The sequence below is a fragment of the Canis lupus genome, chromosome 13 (assembly GCF_048164855.1).
Source record: "Canis lupus baileyi chromosome 13, mCanLup2.hap1, whole genome shotgun sequence".
NCBI lineage: Eukaryota > Metazoa > Chordata > Mammalia > Carnivora > Canidae > Canis > Canis lupus.
In genome coordinates, this window is record NC_132850.1 from 40,394,074 (window position 1) to 40,422,017 (window position 27,944).

The 27,944-nt window shown below is 41.2% G+C and overlaps 1 protein-coding gene and 1 pseudogene across 15 annotated transcripts in view; one reads left to right on the top strand and one right to left on the bottom strand.

Annotated features, from left to right (window-relative positions):
• The window catches only part of ANKS1B (ankyrin repeat and sterile alpha motif domain containing 1B), a 1,043,873-nt gene that overhangs the window by 980,088 nt on the left and 35,841 nt on the right, over positions 1-27,944 (bottom strand). The gene's annotated exons all lie outside the window — the stretch shown is intronic.
• LOC140602941 (decreased expression in renal and prostate cancer protein pseudogene) lies at positions 25,493-27,087 on the top strand (annotated as a pseudogene).

Sequence of the window (27,944 nt, forward strand, 5' to 3'; positions counted from 1 at the left end):
CTTGCTGGTAAGGAGGGAGCAAGGATACAACTTCTAATGATAAATGAGTGGTGAGAACTCATAACATAGCAACACAATGATGAACAATGTCACCTGAAGTGGACCAGAATGTAGGTCAGAAGGAAGGAGAAAGTATGAGCTTATACAGTGATAGCACGAACACTTGAAAAATATGGGGCAATCTTAACTATAAAGACTTTGGAATTAACTGCTCTAGAAGCTTTGAAGAAGCTGAGACTGGCAGGCTTGGGTAAGCCATCTATCAATTCAGAGTATCCTGTTAAAAAAAAAAAAAAAAAAAAAAAACCAACAACAGAAAACACCACAACAGCATTAAGTGAATTTTATCTTCAGTACCCAGAGAGCAGACTGTAATGAAATGCAGGTCTAAGATTTGAATGACCTGAGTAACTGAGCTAAAGAGAAGACTGGATACAACTGAATACACAGCCCCAGCAAGTTTCCCACACTGTAAACAGAGCTCTGAGAGGAAGAGAACAGGATAGTGAGGCATGGAATGGTGATTTGGGTACGTGGACATGAGAACATGAATTCTGCTGACTCCATGGGCTGGAGTAAAGGAAAGCAGCCTCTAGTTGTCTGAAGACCTTCCAAAGGCCATACCTGAGAAAGAGGTCCTCTTCAGGATCTGCCCTACTTCCGCTCATTGCCTCTAGACCAATAAGTAGGGTCAGATCCTACTCATAATCACTCCAATTGTGAAGCACAGTCCCAGTAATGAGAAGAAATAGCCTATTCACCAAAAAAGTTACTGAGCCTGGCACGTATCATTAAGAACTGAGGGCACACATAGGGAAATGAATCTAGAGGATGGTAAGCTCAGTCAGAGGGAAAAATGGTAGAGGAAAGTGTATGAATAGGGAGGGACTCTGTTGTGACTCCAAATGTAACTTCTAGCAAAGAAACCGTTAGTAGGTCCTAAAACACTGATAGGATTCCAAAAAAGCAGGCACTAGAGGTAGCAATTAACCATTAAAAGCAAGGTGAATGCCATGAAAAAATGCTCAACATCACTCATCATCAGGGAAATACAAATCAAAATCACAATGAGATACCATCTCACACCTGTCAGAATGGCTAAAATTAACAACTCAGGAAACAATAGATGTTGGCGAGGATGCAAAGAAAGGGGAACCCTCTTGCACTGTTGGTAGGAATGGAAACTGGTGCAGCCACTTTGGAAAACAGTGTGGAGATTCTTCAACAAGTTAAAAATAGAACTACTCTACCAGCAATTATACTACTGGGTATTTACCTAAAGGATACAAACATAGCAATTCAAACCAGTACATGCACCCCAATGGATATAGCAGCACTACCAACAATTTCCAAAGTATGGAAAGAGCCCAAAAGTCCATTAGCTGATGAACAGATAAAGGTGGGATATATATAAATATATATATAATATGTATAATATATATAATGAGATATTACTCATCCATCAAAAAGAATGAGATCTTGCTGTTTGCAATGACACAAGTGCAACTAGAGTGTATTATGCTAAGTGAAATAAGTCATATGATTTCACTTACGTGGAAATTAAGAAACAAAACCGATGAACGTGGGGGAAGGAAAGAAAAAACAGAATAACATAAAGACAGGGAAGCAAACTATAAGAGCTTTTTAATTTAGGGAACAACTGAAGGTTGTGGAGGGGATGTGGATGAGGGATGGATTGGTAATTGACTGATGGGCATTAAGGAGTACACTTATGTAAAGAGCACTGAGTATTAAATGCAACTACTGATGAATCACTAAATTCTACCCCTGAAGCTAATACTATACTACAGGTGAACTAACTTGAATTCAAATAAAATTTTGAGGGAAAAAAAGCAAGGTGAATATAATTGCCCTAAAAGGCAGTAAAGTCACAGCAGCAATCAGAAAACCTTGACCTGCAAGGGTCTGTGACTATACCTAATGAATAACCAGCCATTTTTCTCTGTAGAGGCAAAAGAGATAGTGCATTAGTTTGCTAGAGCTGTTGTAACAAAGCACCACAGACTGAGTGGCTTAAACAACATAAATTTATTGTCTCACAGTTCTGGAGACTATTAAGCCAAGATCAAGGTGTCAGCATGGCTGGTTTCCTCTGAGAGCTAGGAGAATCTCTCTCCTACCTTCTGGAGGTTTGTGGAAATCTCTAGTATTCTCTGGCTTGTAAAAGCATCACTCTGACTTCTGTCTTCATCCTCACATGGCATTCTATGTGTGTGTGTGTGTGTGTGTGTGTGTGTGTGTTTTCCATGTCCTTTTCATAAGAACACCCATCCTACTGGATTAGGGGCCCAACCTACTCCAATATGCCCTTATCCTAACTCTATCTGCATATGCGACTTATTTCCAGGTAAGGTCACATTATAAAGTATAGGAGTTTAACACATATGAATTGCGGAGCGGGGGGGGCACAATTCAAAAGACAAAAAGCAGCAAATGAAGTTATTTCTTAACTTATATGGCTAAAAAAATACCAAGAACTGATGAAGAGAAGATTGATGTACAGTTTGCCGATCTAAGCCAGACCAGAAACCTAAAGCACATCAATGTAAAGAGAAGCTGAGTCCTCTTCAGCAAAAAAAAAGCCAGTGTTGGGCATCCCCGGTGGCTCAGCAGTTTAGCGCTGCCTGCAGCCCAGGGTGTGATCCTGGAAACCCGGGATCGAGTCCCACATCAGGCTCCCTGCATGGAGCCTGCTTCTCCCTCTGCCTGTGTCTCTGCTTCTCTCTCTCCTCTCTGTGTATTCTCATGAATAAATAAATAAAATCTTTAAAAAAAAAAAAAAGCCAGTGTTTCTCCAATCATGTTCCAGAGGAATGTGTTACCATTTACCAGAGCACCTCTACACTAGTGAAAGAGTAATACCTAACCCTTCTAGAGACTGTTGGATATAGGGTCTAGCAGACACGGATATCAGGCTTCCCAGTTAGAGTGGAAGCATATAGAGGCCAGATAAAAAAATTTGGAGTCCTGGCCCAAGTCCATTTCACAAATTGGCCCAATGGGTCTGCAGCCTCATCATCTGGCTATGTTCCTGATCCCTGAGTAATTGGGATAGACACAAGTAACAACAGCCAGAACCCAAACACTGGTTCTCTGACCTGTGAAATAAGATCCTTTATGATAAAAGGGGATAAAGGAATCTCCTGATTTTGCTTTCCCCTTACCCCTGTCCAGATAATAAATCAGAAAAACATGGTAGCCAGGTTGGAAAAAAAAAAAAAGACTTGTGCAACTCTCAAAGAGTGGCTCCTACAAAAGCCATACAGTTCATGGGTGGATCAGCTCACTATGTTGGTGCAAGAGGACAAATGCTATCAGACTATAGCCCCATGCAGGCGTGAACTGCTGTAGTGTTACTTAAAATGCAGTCTGCAGACGAAAGCCAGTTCACAGAGTGTTTCTTATAATTTCCACAACAAAATATAACAAATATAAAAAGTGAGAATACACACTTGAAATCATGCATAGCAATGTGACAGTACTGCAATAACCAATGTGTGACTTTATATTTTACAAAAGGATCCATCATGATGACTAAAAATAAAACAAAACAAAAGGTCTTTGGCATAGCCAGTTTGAGTAGCACTGTTCTAAAGGACATGGGTGAAAGGAAATTCTACCATCAGGGCAGAGCTTCAACAAACTTTATATAAGAAAAGAAAAGGTCTGACCTAAGGATATATATATATCTGAATTCTTGGGCAGTGACTAACAGCTCTGCTAAATAAATGATCAAGGACCTAGAAGGAGCAATGATAAATGATCAGACAGGATGAGGTCTAAAAAAAGTCCTGTCGGTGGTAGCTGGCTCAGTGGGAGGAGCATGTGACTCTTGATCTCGGTGTCATATGACCTGCAGCCCCACGTTGGGGGGCAGAGATTACTAAAGGAAAAAAAAAAAAAAAAAACCTTGCCAAAAAAAGAACTTATTTTTTAAAAAGGAGTCATGTAGATGACTGTGAGAGTGGACACAAAGTGTAAATACCCAACACAGCATCTATGACAGAGAAAACACTGAACAACCAGGTGGAAAAGATGACTCATCCAACGAATGTCTGCCAGCCTCCAGCCTCCACCACTTCAATGCTTACACAGTAGATGTGTAAACAGAACAGCCACGGTGGCAGGGATGAAGGGTATGCATTGGCACAAAAGCAGGGACTCTTTCTCACCAAGGCTGATCCAGCTATTTTACAAATTTGAAACACCTGTTTCCAAGCGTTAGGCACCAAAGACATATGTATGTAAACCACAGCCCCTGGGAAGGTAATGTCTGTTCTGAGTACTAATGTATGAAGAGTAGTTAGCTAGGGAAAGAAGAGAAACAACAGTGTTCCAAGAAGAGGAGATGGCATTTGCAAAGCCATTTGGAGAATTCTACCAAGTTTGGAAAATCTAATTCCATGGGAGAATGCCAAAGACAAAGGCAGAGGCAGGATCACTAAATGGTCTGGATGCCAGGCTTTTGTAATGAAGATGACTGGTAATTATTGAAGGATTTTAAATAGAAGGTCATGATCATATCTGTGTTTTAACAAAGACTTCCTAGCAGTGAGCCAGATAGGAGTAATCCAGGAGAGAAAACAGCTAAAGAAATAGTATTCATGACAGAGAGAAGAAAGGACATCTTCAAAAGGGATTTTGAAAAGCCAGAACTCTCTAAAAGTAAGGAAGAAGGAGACTTCTAGGATGACTTGGGTTTTTATAATTCATATATTCCTCTAGCAGAACCATCTTCCAGTTTGAACCTCTATTTTATATCTATCTTAGTGGACTTTTATTTCCATTACTTATTTGTGTGTTTCTCTCCCCATGGTGAATTCAATATGGGCAGAGATTATGGCTTATTCCCTTTATATGGTTAGCAGGGCCAGAACTAAGGTGAGGAAAGCAAAGAACTCACTTCTGGGTTCACATCAGTGCAAGGTTGAAACTCCCATTTTAAGTTTGATACTTTGCTACTTACATTTTGTTTTGTTTTGTTTTTTAATGTTATTTGTCTCAACTATAGAGTTTTTTGGCATCCTCTTAAATTTTACTTTATGAGGCAAGTACCTCACTTACCTCACACTACTTCCTGCCCTGATTCTCAGTGCCTCACACAAGCAGGTACTTAAGTGCTCACTGAAAAAAGGAAAGGCAATCAAATGGCATAAGCAACAAGAAGAATGGTAGTGGGCCACTCCCAGAAAAAGAAGGAGCACAGACCTTGGGAAAAAATGATAAGTTTATAATGCATGTCAGAAGCACTGCTTGGCGTATTATCTTATAGATTCATTTATTATTAAACAAAGGCAACATTTATAATAGAAAAGCATTAAACGCCAACAGTACTCAAGGAATTGTCCTAAGGAAATTTTTCCCATTATCTTTTTAAAACTTACATTAATATTTGAGGTATTATAGCAATATCCAATTTCTCAGCTCAGCTTATGAGTTAACATTACTTAGGACGCCAAGATGAGCTATCTATTACACAAATGTATCACTGATACTTGAAATCTTTGATATCACCTTACCAAATACCCTATCGGCAAGGTATCACCTGACCTCCTTATGTGAAATACCACCCCCATTACCTTATGTCCTTATCCCTACCCACTTTTCTGCATAGTATGATTATCATTTCATATAGTATATATTTATTTACTATTCTTCTTTCCCATTTAAGAAGAAGAGCTCTATGAGAACATACAATTTGTCTGTTATATTCATAAGTCGTATCCTTATCACATAGAATAAATGTCACTGAAGGTCATGACAAAAGATAAGAGAGTGGCTGGAGAGAGGCTTACACTGAAACAGAAATAAGATGAAGAAAATAAAGCCCTTGGGCAGCCCGGGTGGCTCAGTGGTGCAGTGCCTGCCTTTTGCCCAGAGCGTGGTCCTGAAGACGTGGGATCAAGTCCCACGTCAGACTCCCTTCATGGAGCCTGCTTCTCCCTCTGCCTGTGTCTCTGCCTCTCTCTCTCTCTGTGTCTTTCATAAATGGATGAAAAAATCTTTAAAAAAAAAAAAAAGAAAGAAAAGAAAAGAAAAGAAAAGAAAGCCCTGTGTAAACACAAAACTAGGAGTCAGGAGCTCACAAGAACATAAGTGAAATCCATAGGGGTCAAAAAAAAGATGCTGTTGGTACCCAGAGTAATGAGCTTGAGAGCTTATACCTATGGTATAAGGTAGCCACCTTGAGAAGGTTTGCCACTCAGGTAACCAGTGGACAGAGGTTTTTATAGCCTTTGACCAGATGAGAACCAAATCTCTGTAGAAAGCTGGTATCTTCAGAGGGCTACCTGCTTGGGAATCACTGGTAAACCAGAAAACAAAACAAACAAACAAAAAAATACTTGCCTTAGCCTGGGTCCTGGGAAAAATGAAGAGGTGTCCCTGAGAATTATTTACTGGGACCTCCCTAAAATCTTTGGGCTTTATCCTATGTACATGGCCAAGGAATCCCAACCCAAAAAACTGGAATAAACACTGGTTCTGGGGTGTGCTAGTTACCAATTTATTATCAGCTCCAAATCCACTCTTCTTTGTCCTGGTTTGAAATATTGGAGCTGTCCCCTATAAATATTTCTCTTGCACCTGTGCACCTGATGGCTCAATGTTAAGTTTTTTCAAGAGTAAGCTGAAGGGAAGAGGCTAGTCAGCCCATTGCAAAAAAAAAAAAAGTAAATGATTTCAAACAAACTGATTTTACTCATTAAATATAACAAAACATAGATTTGTTTCTGAAAATTCAATAGAAAGTTAATATCTAGAATTCTCACCTAACACTCTTCTTCTCATCATTGAGCTGGCGTCAAGCAGAGCTAATTTTCCAAATACTAAAATATCCCCTAGTTACATCTAACATTTGAGTAAATTTTCAGCTTCTTCAACTCAGTAGATGTATTTTTGAAGATTTACAACCTCCTATCTATATAGATGGCTTTTAAGCAGCTTTTTAGGCTGGTAACCTCGTTTCATTTAGCATAAGATTGGTTGTTTCTGCACCCCATTTCACATTCCAAAAATCTCCCCACTTTACAGAATAACAAAGGGTTACATACACTTCAGCTATAAAAAGAATAAAAAGAGGAGGAGGGGCGAGATGGCAGAAGCGTAGGGTCCCCAAATCACCTGTCCCCACCAAATTACCTAGATAGCCTTCAAATCATCCTGAAAATATACGAATTCGGCCTGAGACTTAAACTGAGACCAGCTGGAATGCTACAGGGAGAAGAGTTCGCGCTTCTATCAAGGTAGGAAGACGGGGAAAAAGAAATAAAGACACAAAAGGCCTCCAAGGGGGAGGGGCCCCGCGAGGAGCCGGGCTGAGGCCGGGGCGTGTCCCCAGGACAGGAGAGCCCCGTCCCGGAGAAGCAGGAGCTGCACCAACCTTCCCGGGCGGAAAGGGGCCCGCAGGGAGTTAGAGCAGGACCCCAGGAGGGCGGGGATGCCCTCGGGCTCCCTGGGACACTAACAGGGACCTGCGCCCCGGGAGAGTGCGCCGAGCTCCCTAAGGGCTGCAGCGCACACGGGGGACCCGGAGCAGCTCGGGGAGGCTCGGGCGTTGGCTCCGGCAGAGGAAGCGGCTCCGCGGAGGGGGCTGCGCGGCCGGGAGCGCAAATCCAACGGCGCAGGGCGACGGGACACAGCCCAGGATCCGGCCTCCCCACCCGACAGGCAGAGGCCGGGACGGCCCAGGACAGCAAGGACGCTCCTGCCCCGAGCTGAGCAGATCAGCGGCCCCGCCCCGGAGCCTCCAGGCCCTGCAGACGGAGAGCTCTGGAGTTACTGCGGGGGCTGACTCCAGGGCTCCAGAGCTGGCCTCGCCACTGGGGCTGTTCCTCCCGGGCCTCAAGGGGTAAACAACCCCCACTGAGCCCTGCACCAGGCAGGGGGCAGAGCAGCTCCCCCAGGTGCTATCACCTGAAAATCAGCAAACAGGTCCCTCCTCCAGAAGACCAGCTAGATGGACAAGTTCCAGGGGAAGTCAAGGGACTTAAAGTATACAGAATCAGAAGATACTCCCCCGTGTTTGTTTGTTTTTGATTTTTGATTTGTTTGCTTCCCCCACCCCTTTTTTTCCCTTTCTTTTTCTTTCTCTTTTTCTTCTTTTTTTCTTCCTTTTTTTTTTCTTTTTCTCTTTTCTTTCCTTCTTTCTCTCCTTGCTTTTGCTCCTTTTCCCAATACAACTTGTTTTTGGCCACTCTGCACTAAGCAAAATGACTAGAAGGAAAACCTCACCTCAAAAGAAAGAATCAGAAGCAGTCCTCTCTCCCACAGAGTTACAAAATCTGGATTACAATTCAATGTCAGAAAGCCAATTCAGAAGCACTATTATACAGCTACTGGTGGCTCTAGAAAAAAGCATAAAGGATTTAAGAGACTTCATGACTGCAGAATTTAGAGCTAATCAGGCAGAAATTAAAAATCAATTGAATGAGATGCAATCCAAACTAGAAGTACTAACGACAAGGATGAACGAGGTGGAAGAACGAGTGAGTGACATAGAAGACAAGTTGATGGCAAAGAGGGAAACTGAGGAAAAAAGAGACAAACAATTAAAAGACCATGAGGTTAGATTAAGGGAAATAAACGACAGCCTGAGGAAGAAAAACCTACGTTTAATTGGGGTTCCCGAGGGCACCGAAAGGGACAGAGGGCCAGAATATGTATTTGAACAAATCATAGCTGAAAACTTTCCTAATCTGGGAAGGGAAACAGGCATTCAGATCCAGGAAATAGAGAGATCCCCCCCTAAAATCAATAAAAACCATTCCACACCTCGACATGTAATAGTGAAGCTTGCAAATTCCAAAGATAAAGAGAAGATCCTTAAAGCAGCAAGAGACAAGAAATCCCTGACTTCTATGGGGAGGAGTATTAGGGTAACAGCAGACCTCTCCACAGAGACCTGGCAGGCCAGAAAGGGCTGGCAGGATATATTCAGGATCCTAAATGAGAAGAACATGCAGGCAAGAATACTTTATCCAGCAAGGCTCTCATTCAAAATGGAAGGAGAGATAAAGAGCTTCCAAGACAGGCAGGAACTGAAAGAATATGTGACCTCCAAACCAGCTCTGCAAGAAATTTAAGGGGGACTCTTAAAATTCCCCTTTAAGAAGAAGTTCAGTGGAACAACCCACAAAAACAAGGACTGAATAGATATCATGATGACACTAAACTCATATCTTTCAATAGTAACTCTAAACATGAACAGGCTTAATGACCCCATCAAAACGCGCAGGATGTCAGACTGGATAAAAAAGCAGGACCCATCTATTTGCTGTCTACAAGAGACTCATTTTAGACAGAAGGACACCTACAGCCTGAAAATAAAAGGTTGGAGAACCATTTACCATTCAAATGGTCCTCAAAAGAAAGCAGGGGTAGCCATCCTTATATCACATAAACTAAAATTTACCCCAAAGACTGTAGTGAGAGATGAAGAGGGACACTATATCATACTTAAAGGATCTATCCAACATGAGGACTTAAGAATCCTCAATATATATGCCCCGAATGTTGGAGCTGCCAAATATATCAATTAATAACCAAAGTGAAGAAATACTTAGATAATAATATGCTTATACTTGGTGACTTCAATCTAGCTCTTTCTATACTCGATAGGTCTTCAAAGCACAACATCTCCAAAGAAATGAAAGCTTTAAATGATACACTGGACCACACGGATTTCACAGACATCTACAGAACTTTACATCCAAACTCAACTGAATACACATTCTTCTCAAGTGCACATGGAACTTTCTCAAGAACAGACCACGTACTGGGTCACAAATCGGGTCTGAACCGATACCAAAAGATTGGGATCGTCCCCTGCATATTCTCAGACCATAATGCCTTGAAATTAGAACTAAATCACAACAAGAAGTTTGGAAGGACCTAAAACACGTGGAGGTTAAGGACCATCTTGCTAAAAGATGAAAGGGTCAACCAGGAAATTAAGGAAGAATTAAAAAGATTCATGGAAAATAATGAGAATGAAGATACAACCGTTCAAAATCTTTGGGATGCAGCAAAAGCAGTCCTAAGGGGAAAATACATCGCAATACAAGCATCCATTCAAAAATTGGAAAGAACTCAAATACAAAAGCTAACCTTACACAGAAAGGAGCTAGAGAAAAAACAGCAAATAGATCCTACACCCAGCTGAAGAGAGTTAATAAAGATTCGAGCAGAACTCTACGAAATTGAGACCAGAAGAATGTGGAACAGATCAACAGAACCAGGAGTTGGTTCTTAGAAAGAATTAGTAAGATAGATAAACCATTAGCCAACCTTATTAAAAAGAAGAGAGAGAAGACTCAAATTAATAAGATCATGAATAAGAAAGGAGAGATCACTACCAACACCAAGGAAATACAAACGATTTTAAAAACATATTATGAACAGCTATACGCCAATAAATTAGGCAATCTAGAAGAAATGGACACATTTCTGGAAAGCCACAAACTACCAAAACTGGAACAGGAAGAAATAGAAAACCTGAACAGGCCAATAACCAGGGAGGAAATTGAAGCAGTCATCAAAAACCTCCCAAGACACAAGAGTCCAGGGCCAGATGGCTTCCCAGGGGAATTCTATCAAACGTTTAAAGAAGAAACCATACCTATCCTACTAAAGCTGTTTGGAAAGATAGAAAGAGATGGATTATTTCCAAATTCGTTCTATGAGGCCAGCATCACCTTAATTCCAAAACCAGAACCCCACCAAAAAGGAGAATTACAGACCAATATCCCTGATGAACATGGATGCAAAAATTCTCAACAAGATATTAGCCAATAGGATCCAACAGTACATGAAGAAAATTATTCACCATGACCAAGTAGGATTTATCCCTGGGACACAAGGCTGGTTCAACACCCGTAAAACAATCAATGTGATTCATCATATCAGCAAGAGAAAAACCAAGAACGATATGATCCTCTCATTAGATGCAGAGAAAGCATTTGACAAAATACAGCATCCATTCCTGATCAAAACTCTTCAGAGTGTAGGGATAGAGGGAACATTCCTTGACATCTTAAAAGCCATCTACAAAAAGCCCACAGCAAATATCATTCTCAATGGGGAAGCACTGGGAGCCTTTCCCCTAAGATCAGGAACAAGACAGGGATGTCCACTCTCACCACTGTTATTCAACATAGTATTGGAAGTCCTAGCTTCAGCAATCAGACAACAAAAAGACATTAAAGGCATTCAAATTGGCAAAGAAGTCGTCAAACTCTCCCTCTTTGCTGATGACATGATACTCTACATAGAAAACCCAAAAGCCTCCACCCCAAGATTGCTAGAACTCATACAGCAATTTGGTAGCGTGGCAGGATACAAAATCAATGCCCAGAAATCAGTGGCATTTCTATACACTAACAATGAGACTGAAGAAAGAGAAATTAAGGAGTCAATCCCATTTACAATTGCACCCAAAAGCAGAAGATACGTAGGATTAAACCTAACCAAAGAGGTAAAGGATCTATACCCTAAAAACTATACAACACTTGTGAAAGAAATTGAGGAAGACACAAAGAGATGGAAAAATATTCCATGCTCATGGATTGGCAGAATTAATATTGTGAAAATGTCAATATTACCCAGGGCAATTTACACATTTAATGCAATCCCTATCAAAATACCATGACTTTCTTCAGAGAGTTAGAACAAATTATTTTAAGATTTGTGTGGAATCAGAAAAGACCCCGAATAGCCAGGGGAATTTTAAAAAAGAAAACCATAGCTGGGGGCATCACAATGCCAGATTTCAGGTTGTACTACAAAGCTGTGGTCATCAAGACAGTGTGGTACTGGCACAAAGACAGACACACAGATCAATGGAACAGAATAGAGAACCCAGAAGTGGACCCTGAACTTTATGGTCAACTAATATTTGATAAAGGAGGAAAGATTATCCACTGGAAGAAAGACAGTCTCTTCAATAAATGGTGCTGGGAAAATTGGACCTCCACATGCAGAAGAATGAAACTAGACCACTCTCTTGCACCATACACAAAGATAAACTCAAAATGGATGAAAGATCTAATTGTGATACAAGATTCCATCAAAATCCTAGAGAAGAACACAGGCAACACCCTTTTTGAACTCGGCCAGAGTAACTTCTTGCAAGATACATCCACGAAGGCAAAAGAAACAAAAGCAAAAATGAACTATTGGGACTTCATCACGATAAGAAGCTTTTGCACAGCAAAGGATACAGTCAGCAAAACTAAAAGACAACCTACAGAATGGGAGAAGATATTTGCAAATGAAGTATCAGATAAAGGGCTAGTTTCCAAGATCTATAAAGAACTTCTTAAACTCAACACCAAAGAAACAAACAATCCAATCATGAAATGGGCAAAAGACATGAAGAGAAATCTCACAGAGGAAGACATAGACATGGCCAACACGCACATGAGAAAATGCTCTGCATCACCTGCCATCAGGGAAATACAAATCAAAACCACAATGAGATACCACCTCACCCCAGTGAGAATGGGGAAATTAACAAGGCAGGAAACCACAAATGTTGGAGAGGATGCGGAGAAAAGGGAACCCTCTTACACTGTTGGTGGGAATGTGAACTGGTGCAGCCACTCTGGAAAACTGTGTGGAGGTTCCTCAAAGACTTAAAAATAGACCTGCCCTACGACCCAGCAATTGCACTGCTGGGGATTTACCCCAAAGATGCAGATGCAATGAAACGCCGGGACACCTGCACCCCGATGTTTATAGCAGCAATGTCCACAATAGCCAAACTGTGGAAGGAGCCTCGGTGTCCATCGAAAGATGAATGGATAAAGAAGATGTGGTTTATGTATACAATGGAATATTACTCAGCCATTAGAAATGACAAATACCCACCATTTACTTCAACGTGGATGGAACTGGAGGGTATTATGCTGAGTGAAGTAAGTCAATCGGAGAAGGACAAGCATTATATGTTCTCATTCATTTGGGGAATATAAATAATAGTGAAAGGGAATATAAGGGAAGGGAGAAGAAATGTGTGGAAATATCAGAAAGGGAGACAGAACGTAAAGACTGCTAACTCTGGGAAACGAACTAGGGGTGGTGGAAGGGGAGGAGGGCGGGGGGTGGGAGTGAATGGGTGACGGGCACTGGGGGTTATTCTGTATGTTAGTAAATTGAACACCAATAAAAAATAAATTTATTATAAAAAATAATAAGAATAAAATCATTCAGAAAAAAACAGGCTTGCCAATTAAACTAAGTCCCATCTTGACTTGCTCTGTGTTTTTAACTACCTCTATATTAGAAACGTGAAGTGAAAAACATATCCCACGCTATCTTGTAATAGGCACTGCCCTACAATGGTTAATTCTATGTCGCAATTTGACTGGACCACAGAGTACTCAGGTATTTGGTCATACTTTTTTTTCTGGGTGTTTCTATGAAGATGCTTTTGAATGAGATTAGCATTTAAATCAGTAGATGAGTAAAGCGGATGACCTTCCCTAATGTAAGTGAGGCTCATCCAATCAGTTGAAAGTCTCAATAAAACAAAAAAGGTTGACTTGCCACCAAGTAGGAGAGTAGTGCTTCTCCTTGACTGCTTTCAAACTGGGAAAGGTCTTTTCCTGCCTTTGGGCTTGAACTAAAACGTCAGCTCCTCCTGGGTCTTGAGCCCACCAGCCTTCAGACTGAAAAAACACCTTTCAGTTCTGGTTCTCAGGTCTTCTGGCTCAGACTAACACAACACTAGCAGATCTCCTAGGTCTCCAGCTTGTCAACTCTGCAGATCTGGGTACTTTGTCAGACTCCATAATGACATGGTAATTCCTTATTGAAAATGAATCTCGGGCAGCCCCGGTGGCGCAGCGGTTTAGTGCCGCCTGCAGCCCGGGGTGTGATCCTGGAGACCCAGGATCGAGTCCCACATCGGGCTTCCTGCATGGAGCCTGCTTCTCCCTCTGCCTGTGTCTCTGCCTCTCTCTTCGCTCTCTCTGAATAAATTAATTAATCTTTAAAAAAAAAAAGAAAATGAATCTCAAATACTCTCCCATGTGTGTGTATGTGTGTGTGTGTGTGTGAGTGTGTGTGTGTGTGCGTGTGTTCATTGGTTCAGTTTCACTGGATAATACCCCAAATAATCTCCTATCGCCCACCTCCCCATTAAAACATTCCCGTGTAGAGCAATAAAATGCTCCAGACCTTTCTTCCCCGTTTTGAAAGATATTACATTCATTGTCTTCTTTTCCTCCTCTCCATCCCAGCTATCCCACAACCTTCTGAAAAAAATATTCCTACCCCATCTCTCTGTAATTATGTAGTTAGAACATGAGCTGGCATCTTTTTGAAAAGAGCTGGTTCTTTTTGAAACCACAGTTGTTTGGCTGTGGGGAGAGGAACATCTGATCCAAGCCAATCTGAGGCCTTACAACATGTGAGCTCTGTGTTTTTGTTAATTTAAAAACTGAAGAGAGTTGATTGAAGTCCTTTTCTGCTAGCAGCCATGTGGAGGAATCAGAGTTGGATTACAATTAGAATACAGAATTCTAAGAGCATGAAGCAAATGCACTGAAGCAGAGGCGACAGCTGAAAAAAAGAACCCTACTGATAAGACCCAATTCCCCTGTCCCATTGACTCCTCTGTGTCTCGGTGACAGCAGTCAATCGCCTTTTGGCCAAAGCTGGTTTGAACTAGGTGTCCGTCAACTGCAATCAGAGCAGAAGCAGCAAACCCCTACTGTGTGCAAATCATTATGGAAATTTATATAATTGAACTAAACACAACCAAACTAAATTCAGCTATTTTATATCATCTGTTTTCCATGAATTGATATTTTTCAAAAAATGAAATGTGTTCACTATTTGCCCTAAAAACATCATTAACATTGAGGCTACCTGAAATGCAAATTTTACCCAAAAAGGATCTCTCTTTGCTTGTATATATAAGGAACTTACCAAATCAGAAAGCACAATCAGAAAACACAAGGAGTTCCACGTTCCCTGGTGAACACTATGAGGTCCCATTAAAAATACTATAAAAAAGTAATACAATAGTAAAAAAAAAATTCTATAGATATTCCACAATCTCTGAATTTCTCAGGAAAATCACACATATTTATGAAATGAGGACATCAATAAATAAATATCTTCTTAGTACTTTACAAATTTAACATTTTCTTCTCAGTTGGATAAAAGATAAACTTTATTATCCCCTTATACATCCTAGAATCCCTGTTACAGAGAAAGCATTTAAAAGCAGTTATTAGGGCAGCCCTGGTGACTCAGCAGTTTAGCGCTGCCTTCAGCCCGGGGCCTGATCCTGGAGACCCGGGATCGAGTCCCGCGTTGGGCTCCCTGCGTGGAGCCTGCTTCTCCCTCTGCCTGTGTCTCTGCCCCTCTCTCTGTGTCTCTCATGAATAAATAAAATCTTAAAAATAAATAAATAAATAAAATAAAAGCAGTTATTAATACATCAGGCCATATGAAAAATAAACTGGCCCTGAGCTTCCTCTTCAACAAGATCAATGTTATTCTGTGAAATAGGAAAGATGGTGGCTTGGATAACTAAAATTCAAATAAACACACAACCTTCAGTACTCAAATCCAGTTAACTTAAAAGTCTATAACCATTTATTGTTTTTATAAACTTGCTAACAATGGTTTTAATGGCTGATTTCTCTAATCTCAATCCCTATATATTTTCCTGAATGATGTGCTAAGCAGCACAACTGCGAATAAAGAGAACATAAAAAAGAAGCAAACACACATATGCACTTCACAAATAAATTTGGTAAGAACTTAGTCACAAAGGGTTTGTACCGGCTCAGGATCATAGTTCCAAGTCATTTCTTTTTCACTCATTCTAATTTCACCAACAGGAGAGATAAGCAGATAATCTGAGAATAGGTAAGAGAGGAAAAAGAAGCTTCAAAGTAGCTGGTATTTTTAATAAGGCAACTGAAATAAGGAGATATTGAGAGACAAATGAGTTACTAAAACCTTTAACAAAATACAAAGCCCCAGATCACATGCATAGATGAGAAGGGTTAGGTATTATTCCACATTTTCATTTTATAGAATTTCAGGAAATGTTATGAGCTTCATTTTTCCAATAGCACCCTGAGAACAAGTAATAAATAGAATATCTCAAGTTCAGTTCAAAGAACTATATTTTCACAAATTCCCAATCCTATCCTCATTAAGATCTCTCACACAATAACCATTCTTCTAGGAGAGTAGCAGGGGGGATTATCAGAGAAGATAGAAAGATTAGCACCTGCTAATACTAATATCCAATTCAAAAGTATTTGTCCATATGGTTCTAATCCAGTAAACACGTTTTACAATTATGAGCCGTTGGCATTTTTGTGGTATACAGCATTCAATCTAAACAATGAGATGTTCAGAAGGGTTTTGAGTCTCTCTACTAAGGAAAGCATTTTAATCAGAGTCTGTCAAAATGAGATTAGAGTTAATATAAGTAACATCAATGAAAGGTTTGGTAGAAAAGATTAAATTCAGTAAGTCTTAAACACTTAGTTATTTCAGAAGATTAATATAAGAAGGAAAAAACATGGATTCTTCACACATCTCACAAGAAGAGAATGTGTATATAAAGGAGGTGCAGAGCATAAACATATATACTTACCTATGTATAGAATCTTTACAGAGGATACATGGAAAACTGAAAGAATGGTGGCCTCTGGCCTAAAGGACTGGGGGGGACCAGTGAACTGGGCTAAGGACACTAACTTTTCATTCTATATTCTTTTAATTTATGACTATATTTCCAATTTAATTCAATAAACACATTTAAAATAAAAGACATGAACCATGAATACAAATAACTTCTATGAAAGTAAAATGTGTAAGTTACATGGAAAAGATAGATAGATACAAAACGCACAACTGGATTAGAGATGGATTCATCTACAAAAAGAGGGAAACTGCCAATCAGGAGATGGTACACGAGATGGGCCTTAAATGATGGACAGAGCAGATATGTAACAGAAATCATCCCAGGGAAGAGACCACCTGAACAGAGGAGACACACAGGTGGGAAAGGATGGATCACGTTCAGGAAAGTATTTGTGTAAACGTTCAAGGCGCCTTTAAGGTGCCATATTCTTTTTCGATGGCTGCATGACAAATTACCACGTGAGCAGAGCCTTAAATCAAACATGAATTTATCATCTTATGGTTTCTGTGATCAGGAGTCCATGTCACATCAGCCCTTTGCTCAGGGACTCCTTAGGGCTGAAAGCAAAGTATCTGCCAGGGCTGGGGTTTCACCTAATGAGTGGGGTCCTCCTCTAGAATCGCCGGTTGTGGGCAGAGTTTGGTTCCTTGCAGGATTGCTAAGACTGCCTCCTATCCTCAGACCGTAACACTATCCCCTTCAATTGGGTTGTACTTGCGTCAAGGGTGTGATAATGCATCATATTCACACACCTGTTGTGCGAGCACACAAAGAAGACATCCAGGAGCTGCCCAAGAGAAGAGGATTGTGCAGTGCATGTACATCAGAGTAGAATCTTTGCGAACATCTTAGAAGTCCGCCCAGCATGGATGATAACAGAAGATGGGAGTTACAATTCTCTAGGGCTGTACCAAAGTCCAGCTCCATAGTTTTCCCCTGTTATTTCTCTGTTCCCAAAGATGCTGCTGCTCGTAAAATGTATATACACAATGAACAACTGCAGCAGAGAATCTTCCTACATTTGGTGACTGTCTATCCTTCGACTACCAATGGTAGTCACTTCTTGCATGGCCTATTTTACTAACTGCGGATATCTGCCCCTCTCTCACAGCCCACAAATTCCCACAAATTCCCAATAGGAACCATTCTTACCTCTGAATATGGTAATTCCTGGCTGGCTTCTCCATTACTGTTAGATTAATACTGAGCTTATTAAGGACCTCCTCTTCACAAAGACGTGGAGTCTTTGTTGTATATTTTTCCCTTCTATTACTGGCCGTTTTTTTTGTTTTTGTTTTTTTGTTTTTGTTTTTTTTTGCCTTGTGTTAGTTCATGACACAAAAGCAATTTTAGGTGTTCTATGGTTCTCTAGACCCCATCTTATCTATCCAAGAAAGAAATGCAAATTTGCAAAATGTCAGGTCTAGAGCCATATGGAAGATTAAGTATACACATAATTAATATTTTTGAAGTGCTGATTATGACTCTTTTGGAGCCTAAGTTTCAGAAATACTCACTTCTATGATGTAGCAGCTTATATTTTTCTCATAGACAAAAATGAAAAAGTTTGGTAACTTTTGCCTGCTGATTTAGATGACAAATAGGCTGTTAGACAAGTAGAATACCATGAAAAGAAGGCTACCTTATATAACACTTAGTCTCTCAGAACAACACGGCACAAGGTTTGAGATCTTCTTCAGCTATTTCCACTGCTATACTGATTTAACAAGGTGATCTGCATTCTTCAATCTTGTTTTATTTAATTTTTTTTTAGCTAAACTCTACATCCAATGTGAGCCCTGAACTCACAACCCTGAGATCAAGAGTTGTGTGCTCCACCAACTGAGCCAGTCAGATGCCCCCGTATTCTCCAATTTTAAACAGAGCACTGGTATGTCTTCTTCTAGGTAAAGAAGTATTCATTAAAAATCACTATTTGATGGTAAAATAAACACTGCTAGCATAATTAAAATTTTAATAGTCTTGGCTTATAAACAATGGCTTTCAAATTTGCAAACAGACTGTCAGGCCACGTACAAGAGTCAGCTTTTTTGAGTAGCAGTTTTATAGCATAAACAGGTAATTAAGCCAACAAATACCAAATGAGTCCCCACTAAGTGTAAGACACTGGTCTACTAGGTAGGTGACAGTGCAGGGGGAAAATTACAGGATGAGTCAAACATGAATCCTAACCTCACATTATTTATAAGTGAAAAGAAAATTCTGAGGGTGGTGGGATCAACCTAATTTTCCTTTCCCTTCTGTAGCAGACAGATTCTGTAGGTGATCCCCATGGTCCCCAACTCCTGGTTCCTAGTCCTTACATGACCCTTCTCCCCTTGAGTGTGGGCAGGACCTGTGATATGTTTGTAACCAAAAGAATTTGGTAAAGGTGACAGGAAATGTCCATAATTATTGTACTTGAGCATGCAATTATATTACATAATATTGTAGCACCCATCCTGACTCTCCTTTGCTGGCTTTGAGGAAGCAAATGGCCATGGTCAGAATGTCACATGAGCTGGAATGACAGGAGGTGTCAGCCAACAGGATGCTGAAGCCTCCAGTCCTACAATAGCAAGGAACCACCATCTGCCAACAATCTAAGTAACTGTTTCCCAGTCCAGCCTCAGTTGAGAACTATTGTCTTGGCAAACACCTCGATTCAAGTTTTGTGAGATCTTTAGCAGAGGGCCTACAGAAACCAAAAACACGTTGTTTAAGACTAAGTTTATGGTGATACTGTTGCATAGCAAGAGGTACACAAAAACATCTTCATTCTTATTCAAATTGCTCACATCTTTTTTAAGATTTTATTTATTTATTCATGAGAGACACAGAGAGAGAGGCAGAGACACAGGCAGAGGGAGAAGCAGGCTCCCTGCAGAGAGCCCCATGCAGGACTCGATCCCAGCACCCTAGGATCATGCCCTGAGCCAAAGGCAGACGCTCCACCACAGAGCCCCCCAGGCATCCCCAAATTGCTCACGTATCTTATGAGGTAAATTCAAGTATCCTAAACATCGCATCACCCCTGATATAATAGGATGCCCCCAGCCTACACACACGAGTAAAGCAGAGTCAGTTACACAGTCAAGCAAAGCAAGCTTATGTAAAAAGCAAGCTCCAATTTGTCGCCAATACTGCCAGAAGGAGCAGGCTGGTTACCTGATGAACAGTCCAAAAACCAAAGATCAGCGGCTCTTCTCAAAGAGCAAGCAGCTTCCACTTCCTGACTAAATGTTTGTTCACAAGGAGCCACCAGGCCTGTTGACCATGAATGAATGGAAAACCTGAAGGGTTGGGGGACACCACAGTGGCTGGTTAGGTGCGGAAGAACACTCGGATTCCCACTTACCCAAAGAAAGTAAAAATATATACCTCCTGGTAAAACACAGCTATTTTCCTTCTTGTCTAAAAGCCATCTTTACTTGTATTTTTTTCTTTTATTGAGGTATAACTGACGAATACAATGGCACAATATTTGAAGCACACGCAATGCCATGATGTGACACACGCATACATAGTAAAAGGATTTCCACAGCCAAACTTACTACATATCCATCTCCTCACATATTTACCTCTCTTTTGTTTCAACTACCTTTTCTTAAACGCAATGGGACCCAGTTTGGGACATGCATTCATTACAAATGAGCCAGAGTTCTTACCATCACTTTTTCAGAAGTCACATCACTGCAGGCTCATTGCAACACAAATATTTTCACAAACAGTGGAAGTGATATATTAGTACAATTTCATCAGGATAATAAGCATAACTAAAAACAATTACCAAGATTTATTTTTTTTTTATTATTCAGTAGTGAGAGGAGGAAAAGTACTCAACTGTTAACGTACTTATTTAACTCTCACTTTTTAAAGAGTAAAGTCAGTTAAGTAAAACACAAAATGTGTGACAAAATATATGCTTAGAATAATGTAGTTTTTTCCTTTGCAAAAGGAGATTCACTACATTATGTCATTTCATTTTTCTGTGTATAGCAAAAGTGAATCAATAACCTATTTCCAAATGGGCAGCTAATAAAATTAACTTTTACTGCATATTTAAGAAAGTTACTTAATCTCTTCTAATTACATAGACACACAAAGGCTTTTTGCAAATCATTAACAGTTAAGAAATACTTTCATTACACTTTAGGTAGGTAAAATATTCTTGGTTGTCTGAGAAAACCATTCCTATAATATTAGTAAATGCACAATCACATTTCCAAATAGCAGAAAATAAAAGCAACATTAATTGGAAAGAATATACATTTGGTCTAAGTAAAGCTTGAAGGCACAACCAGAGATGAGCATGGAAAGCATAACTTGATCTGCACGCTCCCCCTGGGCCTCGAGGTATCTCTCTCTGAATGCCCTGCCTGCAAACATCTAGGTCAGTCCCACGGCTTAAACAACAACATCCTAAATAGGGCATGAGAAGAAATCAAATGCACAATAAAGTAAACAAATATATCTCCCAGATACAGGGAAGCATTTAAATGTGACAATGTAAAAATGCAGCATAGAGAAGTCAGAAGCAAACCGAAACAAAAAATATTTCGAAAGCTTTCTAAAATAAAAAATTTAAAATAGGCAGGGTAAAGGAAGAATAACTTATAGACAGCTATTCTCACCTTAGTGAGGGGCAGGAGTCACATACGGGTCTACATATAAAGTAGTAACCTAGTAAAACAAACTGAAAAATTCAAACCACAGTACAAAACAAGGGCCTCAGCCTAAATTGACGGTTCTACCGTATTTGTTGGAATCCTTTCCAGAAGCCTCTGGACTTCTGCTTTTTTAGATCTGTGATAAGCACCAATCGTTGATTTAATCGATAGTTAATCAATATTGAATTAGTCAATATTGGTTAATTAACTATTAATGAACAGTAATCAACTATTAATCAACATTATGTATCTTAGTATCTCTGCTACTAAGATACATAATTACATGCGAGGCCATTCTGTCTCAAAACTGTGCCCTGACCTGCACCAAGCATCTCACATATCCAACAGAATGACCTAAATAGGTCTTACATTATACACAACAGGGGTCTACAAACTTTCTCTATAAAGTGCCAGAGAGTGAATATTTTAGGCTTTAGGGAGCCACACAGTCTCTGCTAGAGCTATCCAACACTATGGCATGAAAAGAGTCTTAGAGAACGTGTAAATGAATGGGTATGGCTGTGTTCCAGTAAAACTTTATCTACAAAAAAAGCAATATACAGGCTAGATTTGGACCTCAAACCATAGTTTGTCAATTCCTAAAAGGAACTCTCAAGGGACCCCACACCTCAAATTTTTCTCCAAGTCTAATAAATAGCTGAAAAGTCTGCCTTTGGTAGAGAAGAAAACTGAACAACTTTTATTCTACCGTGAAATTGCCAAGATCATATACCAGCTATACAGCAGACCTAGGGATCTACGGGCCTCCCTGAACAAACAAGCAAAGACATTATGGCAGACGAGAAATGAAGAAGGATAAAGATGGTAATTTTAACCAATAACAAATAGATACTGAAAATCTTTACACCCACAGAAATCCTATCTGCCTAAAAATAACTGTATTTTTCCTGCCAATACTTAATAATACATACCCTTCCCCCTCCTACTTTTTTCCACTCCTTCTATTGCTTACCTTGTGTAAAAACAGATAAAATGAGCACGTGATGGTAGTAATAGCTTCCTCACTTGTCTCCCTGCTTCCAGGAATGAGCTACCTAAAACACAATTCTGTTCTGTTTATAATAAGCTGCCAATTTAGCAATGGGGAAGCCTATGGACTCTTGGGTCATGGAGAACTTAATACGGATCTAGATTCTATTATTTATTAGCTGTGTGACCCTGGGCAGGTTACTTAACCTCTCCAGCTTCTATTTCCTTTTCCAAAAACGAGTTTTTGAAAAAATCATAAAGTTGTGATAAAAAGTAAATAAGGGAATTCATGTAAAGTACTCATCAAAATATCTGATACATTATTGTCATTCAAGAAATGTGTGCTATGATTATGGTAACCGTGGGGTTAACATTTTTTAAAACCTGTCTGCATATTCTTTGAAATTCCTCCCCCTGAGAGGCGGGATCTATGTGCCCTCCCCTTGAATCTGGGTCGGCCTTAGTAAGTTGCCTGTAAGATGAGAATACAGCAGAGGTGATACTGGATGATTTCTGAGACGAGGTCAGAAAAAGCCATTCTGCTTCCATCTGAATCTCTTGAGACACTCACCCAGGGGCCACGTAAGAATTCCAGGTACTCTGACACTGCCCCACTGGAGAGACCACATGTAAGCACTATTCAGGTGAGCATCCACCGGCCATGTGACTGAGCCATCTTCAACTCATCCAGCTAAGCCTTCAGATGACCACAGCCAACATCTGCCTGCAACTACCTGACCACAACATTGTGAGCAAAACAGAATATTACTTTGAATAATTAAGTTTCGGGTAATTGGGTAGGTAGGCACCAATAGCAACCAGAACAAAACTTTAGTATATGCAGTGATATAACAAAACTCTAAAACATGTAGCATTGGCCAGGTGCCTCAGCAGCCTCACAAGTAATCCAAGGTAAAGAGAGGCCTGGCTTAAAGACGTTTATTGCTGCGACTTTTACCTAATGGAACAAACCCCAATAAAATTCACCAGAATAGCAAAAAGTAAATGTTCGCGGGAACTGTATTAACAAAGCATCCCCCAGCTTTAACTTAAATAGATGGAATAAGTACAAAAAGAAAAGAAGCCTTTGGGCACCCAAACTTCTACAGGTAGGAAGCAGGCCTAGGAAGCTACCCAACTGCAGACATACACCATTTCCTAAGGAAATGAAAGCATGATTCAGAAGGAAGAATCAAGAACCCAAATGGCAGGACCAAGAGCAATGGAAAACAATTCCTAATGAGCAGTACTAAACCCTAATCAACACACGGGCAACATCTGTCCAGCTGGATTTCAAAACTGCAATTGTCTCGTGAATGCTATGTAGCTCTCATTTCTTTCATTTTAGAAAGGGGTGTCTACTGTGGTTATCCTATCCCTGAATCACCAATGCAGAGTGGCTAGGTGGGGAGCAGAAAACATCTTTTTGGTTCACAGATCTTCATGTCAAGAGAAACCATATCTAAGGAACTGCATATCATGGGCCTCATATACATACAGAGTTGATTTAGATGAATGGATCTTGAGCTCATGCCAGAACAAATAAACCTTCAGGATGGAAGAGGACTTTGGAGAGAATGGATTTTGCATTTGAGAGAATTGTAAATAATTTGTGACCAAAAGAAGGACTGTGGTGGTTTTAAAAGACGTCTGCATGTTTTAAACGCTTTTTTTTTTTTTGACACTTCTCCCACCAAGAGGTGTGGTCCGTCTGTGTCCACTCCCCTTGAATCCAGCCCAGTTTTAGCGACAAGCTTGTAAAACTAAAACACAGCAGAAATGACATGATTATTAACTTCCAACTCTTGGTCAGAAAAGCCCACAAAGTTTTTGCTTGATTCTCTTGAGACACTTGCTCCAAGCAAAGCCTGCTGCTGTGTAAAAAGTCTGAATACCCCAAAACCACCACGCTGGAGAGGCCACATATAGGTAGTCCAGTCAGCAACAAAGCTGAAGGCCCCAACAGGCAGCATCACCTACCAGCCATGTGAGTGAGCCCGATCAGATGTCCAGGCTGCTGGAACCTACACAGCTCTGAGCCCCTGTGACATGTGACTGCAAGTGACAGAGTCTTAATGAGGAATGTCTAGCAAGCACACTACTGCCCAGTAACAAACTACTGACCTACAAAACCATGAGCAATATAAAGTAGTCGTTTTAAACTTCTAAGTTTTACATAAGGTCTCGTACGGTAGTAAGCAAAATAATAATGTTGATGTCACTCCCTTTCAATAGCTTCTCATTATTCTTATAATAAAATCAAGTTCCTTTTCTATTATTTACATGATCCAGTCCGTTTACCTTGCTGTTAACTAGTGAGTGGCCTTAGCTGAAATGCAACTTCCTCCTAAAAATATTCCTTTTTAATGCCAAGTATAGGGTAGGGGCCTCTGCTATGCATTCCTATAACATTCTTTACTTTTCCTGTTCTACATCCTCTACAGACAGGAATCGCATCCATCTTATTGGCCAACTGATGCCAATACCCAGTGCATATGGATAAGCATTCATACAGTTTTCCTAAGTATTAAATGAATAATATCATGGGGTAGAAAAAATCCTAATAGCAAACGAAACACAATAGAATAAATTAGTAATAAAGGTAGGTACAAACAATATACTGCATATAAGAGAATGGAGAAGGGAAGACCTCTCTAAGGATGAATTTTGGTGAGATAACTGGCACAGAATTAATACAGGAAAGTTTATTTTAAAAGGATTAAACATTAAAATTTAAAGGCTACCTAAAATTCAAAGAATAGCTAATGCCTGGCTCCCTAAGGCACAGGATTTTGTTTATAAGTCTAGTTCTATGCCTGTCCAAAGGAAATATCTCAGATTAAAATTTGTTTTGAGCGGCATCGGCGACAGTGGTAGGAGGTTCAGTTATCGCTCGGCAGCTGCCATCGCAGCTTACTTTTAGTTGCTTTTTAAAGATGGAAAACTCATGGTGCAAACTGCTATTTCCAGGGAATCCCTGTGTTGATCATGGGACATCATATCCTGTATGGAAAAATCATCCATCTGGAGAAACATTTTGCTGTCCTTGTCAAACACACTCCTGAAGAGCAGGACTGTGATGAGCTTGGCTGCACCCAGTACCTGGTGACAGCACTTACCAAAACAAGATCCTTTTCAAAACTCGCCCCAAGCCCATTATCACCAACGTCCCCATGAAAGTATGAATGAACCTCGGATTTTCCCTCGAGAGCGGCCAACTCCTTGGACTCGTACTCAGTTGCCACCTTGAGGACAGCTCGGACAGCTCCAGCTCGCCGGTTCCCTGGGACCACAGCGAGGGGTCCTGTTTTAAACACAGGCCACCCACTGGGCATGAATTCTGATCCCTTTCTTATGGCAACTGGTTCTCTCGGTGGAAATCTGGCCCCATTTCCAAGGAACCCATCACCTTTTCCATCTTCATCAGGCTCATTGGCTTCAAATCCAGCACCTCTCCCTGCTGGTGCTCGTGACCTAGGCATGGCTTCTTTTCCAAGAGTGATGAATCCCACTGGCGCTGGTGCAGTTTCTTTCCCAAGGCCTGGTGGCCTCTTGGGCCCAGGCCCAGGGCCATCTCTGAACCCTAGGGCAGGGGCTCTTCCAGGCCCAGGATCTCTGTCTAACCCCAGATTAGGGGGTCTCCCAGGGCCAGGTCCTATGTCCAACCCAAAAGCAGGTGGTTTCCTGGGAATGGGTCCTGACCTCAGAAGTGGTGGCCCTATGAGCCCTGGTTCTGGGCCCAACCTGAGAACAGGTATCTTCTTGACTTCTGGTAATGGTCCTCCTGATCCTAGACCAGTTGGCCTGGGACCAAGACCAAGTCCCAATCTGAGATCAGGCTTCGTTGGTACAAACCCTGCCCTGAGGTCAGGTATGTTTCCAGGCCCAGGCCTTGGGCACAACCCAAGGGCAGGCGGCCTGGCCCTAATGTGGACACCAGAGTGGGTGACCTTCTAGGCACAGCATCTGGTCTTAAGAATGGCTGGACCTCAAGGCCTAGATCTTGCCCCTATTCTAAGAGCAGCATGTCTTTTGAAGCAAATTCAGATGCTTTCTCACAGGCTTCTGGAAACATGGGCACAAGCCCATCCTCTATGGCAAGAGTACCTGGCCCCATAGGCCCAAACTTGGGTCCTGGCTCTCAAGGAATTGGCCTTCCAGGGCCAAATCCATCTCCCATGTCCAGGGATCCCAGCCCCATATGCCCTAATTCAGCTCTTTTTTCAATGCTAATCCCTTTTCAAGGGGAACAGGCTCAGGAGGGCTCAATCCAGCTGCCTTCTCTCAGTATTCTGGCACATTGGCTTCAAATGCAGCTACTTTCCAGAGGTCTGCTAGCCTCCAGAGCTCAAGTCCAACAATTTTCCCAAGAACCTCTGGGCCATTAGGCTGCAATCCAGCTAACTTCCCAAGGGCTAGTGGCTTGCAGGGTCCAAGTCCTGCTGCCTTCCCAAGGTCTACTGGCCCATTAGGCCCTGGCCAGGTTACTTCCCCTAGGTCAGCTCCTGGACCCTGAGCTCTTCTCCAGCAGGCCCCATGGGTATCAACCCAGCTCCTTTTGCAAGGCCAAGTGGAACCCTGGGTCTAAACCCAGCTTCATTTCCAAGGACGAATGGCCCTGTAAGCAAGACTTTGGTCCCATGTCCTAGAGTGGGGAGCTCCCCAGCTGCTTTCCCCAGACCAGGTGGTCCAATGGCTACAATGTATCCAAATAGAATGTTACCCCCTTAAACACATTTTTCTTTCCAGGACCACTTTGGTTTTCAAGCACCATGGTTCTAGGTGGGGCTGTGTTTTAAGTAAAAGGGTAGATGTGGAGCTACAGTCTGAATTACCTATCTGGGGCTCAAGTTCAGATGAGCCATTGTTTTCCTCTGCTTCTTTCTTGACTGAAAGTGAAATGTTATTTGTAGGAGATGGACTACAGCAAGTGGGAATGATCCTGACTTTGAGATTAAAGATCTCCAGCCCTCCAGAAGCCTGCTGTGCTTTTGTCCCACAGCTTTCTGCCTCTTGTTTCTTACTAGTTTCCTGAATTGTTTGTGTGGACTTTTCCTCAGGGATACATTGGCCTGCAGGTCCCAATTAGTATGTAGTCCCCTGCTCATCACTGGAGAATCAGCTCACTGCTCTGTAGAAATGTTGGTGAACCGACCATGCTTCAGCAGCTCTGACCTGGGCAGCTTGGACCTGGTCATCCTCTACTGCCATACCTTTTCCTGGGGGCTTGAACACAGAACAGGGAGGTGGGCAACCACTTCAGAAACCCACCAGATACACGTTCTGCTTGAATGACTGGGCCTGCAACTTCCTTTTCCTGGGACTTAGAGGAGGCCAGAATCAAGGCTCCACAGCTCATCTAACTCCCTCTCCACTAGTACTCTCGATCAGAGAACCTCAAAATTTAAACTGACATGGATGGGAATATGGGAATGAGGGTGGGGGTGGGGGGATTAAGGGGAGAAATCACTGTGCTTCGTTCAGCCTAACGTGAAAGGATGGTTGGTGTTTTTCCTGCATTGTATCTTTTCTTACTGTTTCTTTAATAAATGGGATGAGAGGGCAAAAATATAAAAATAGGGCAGCCT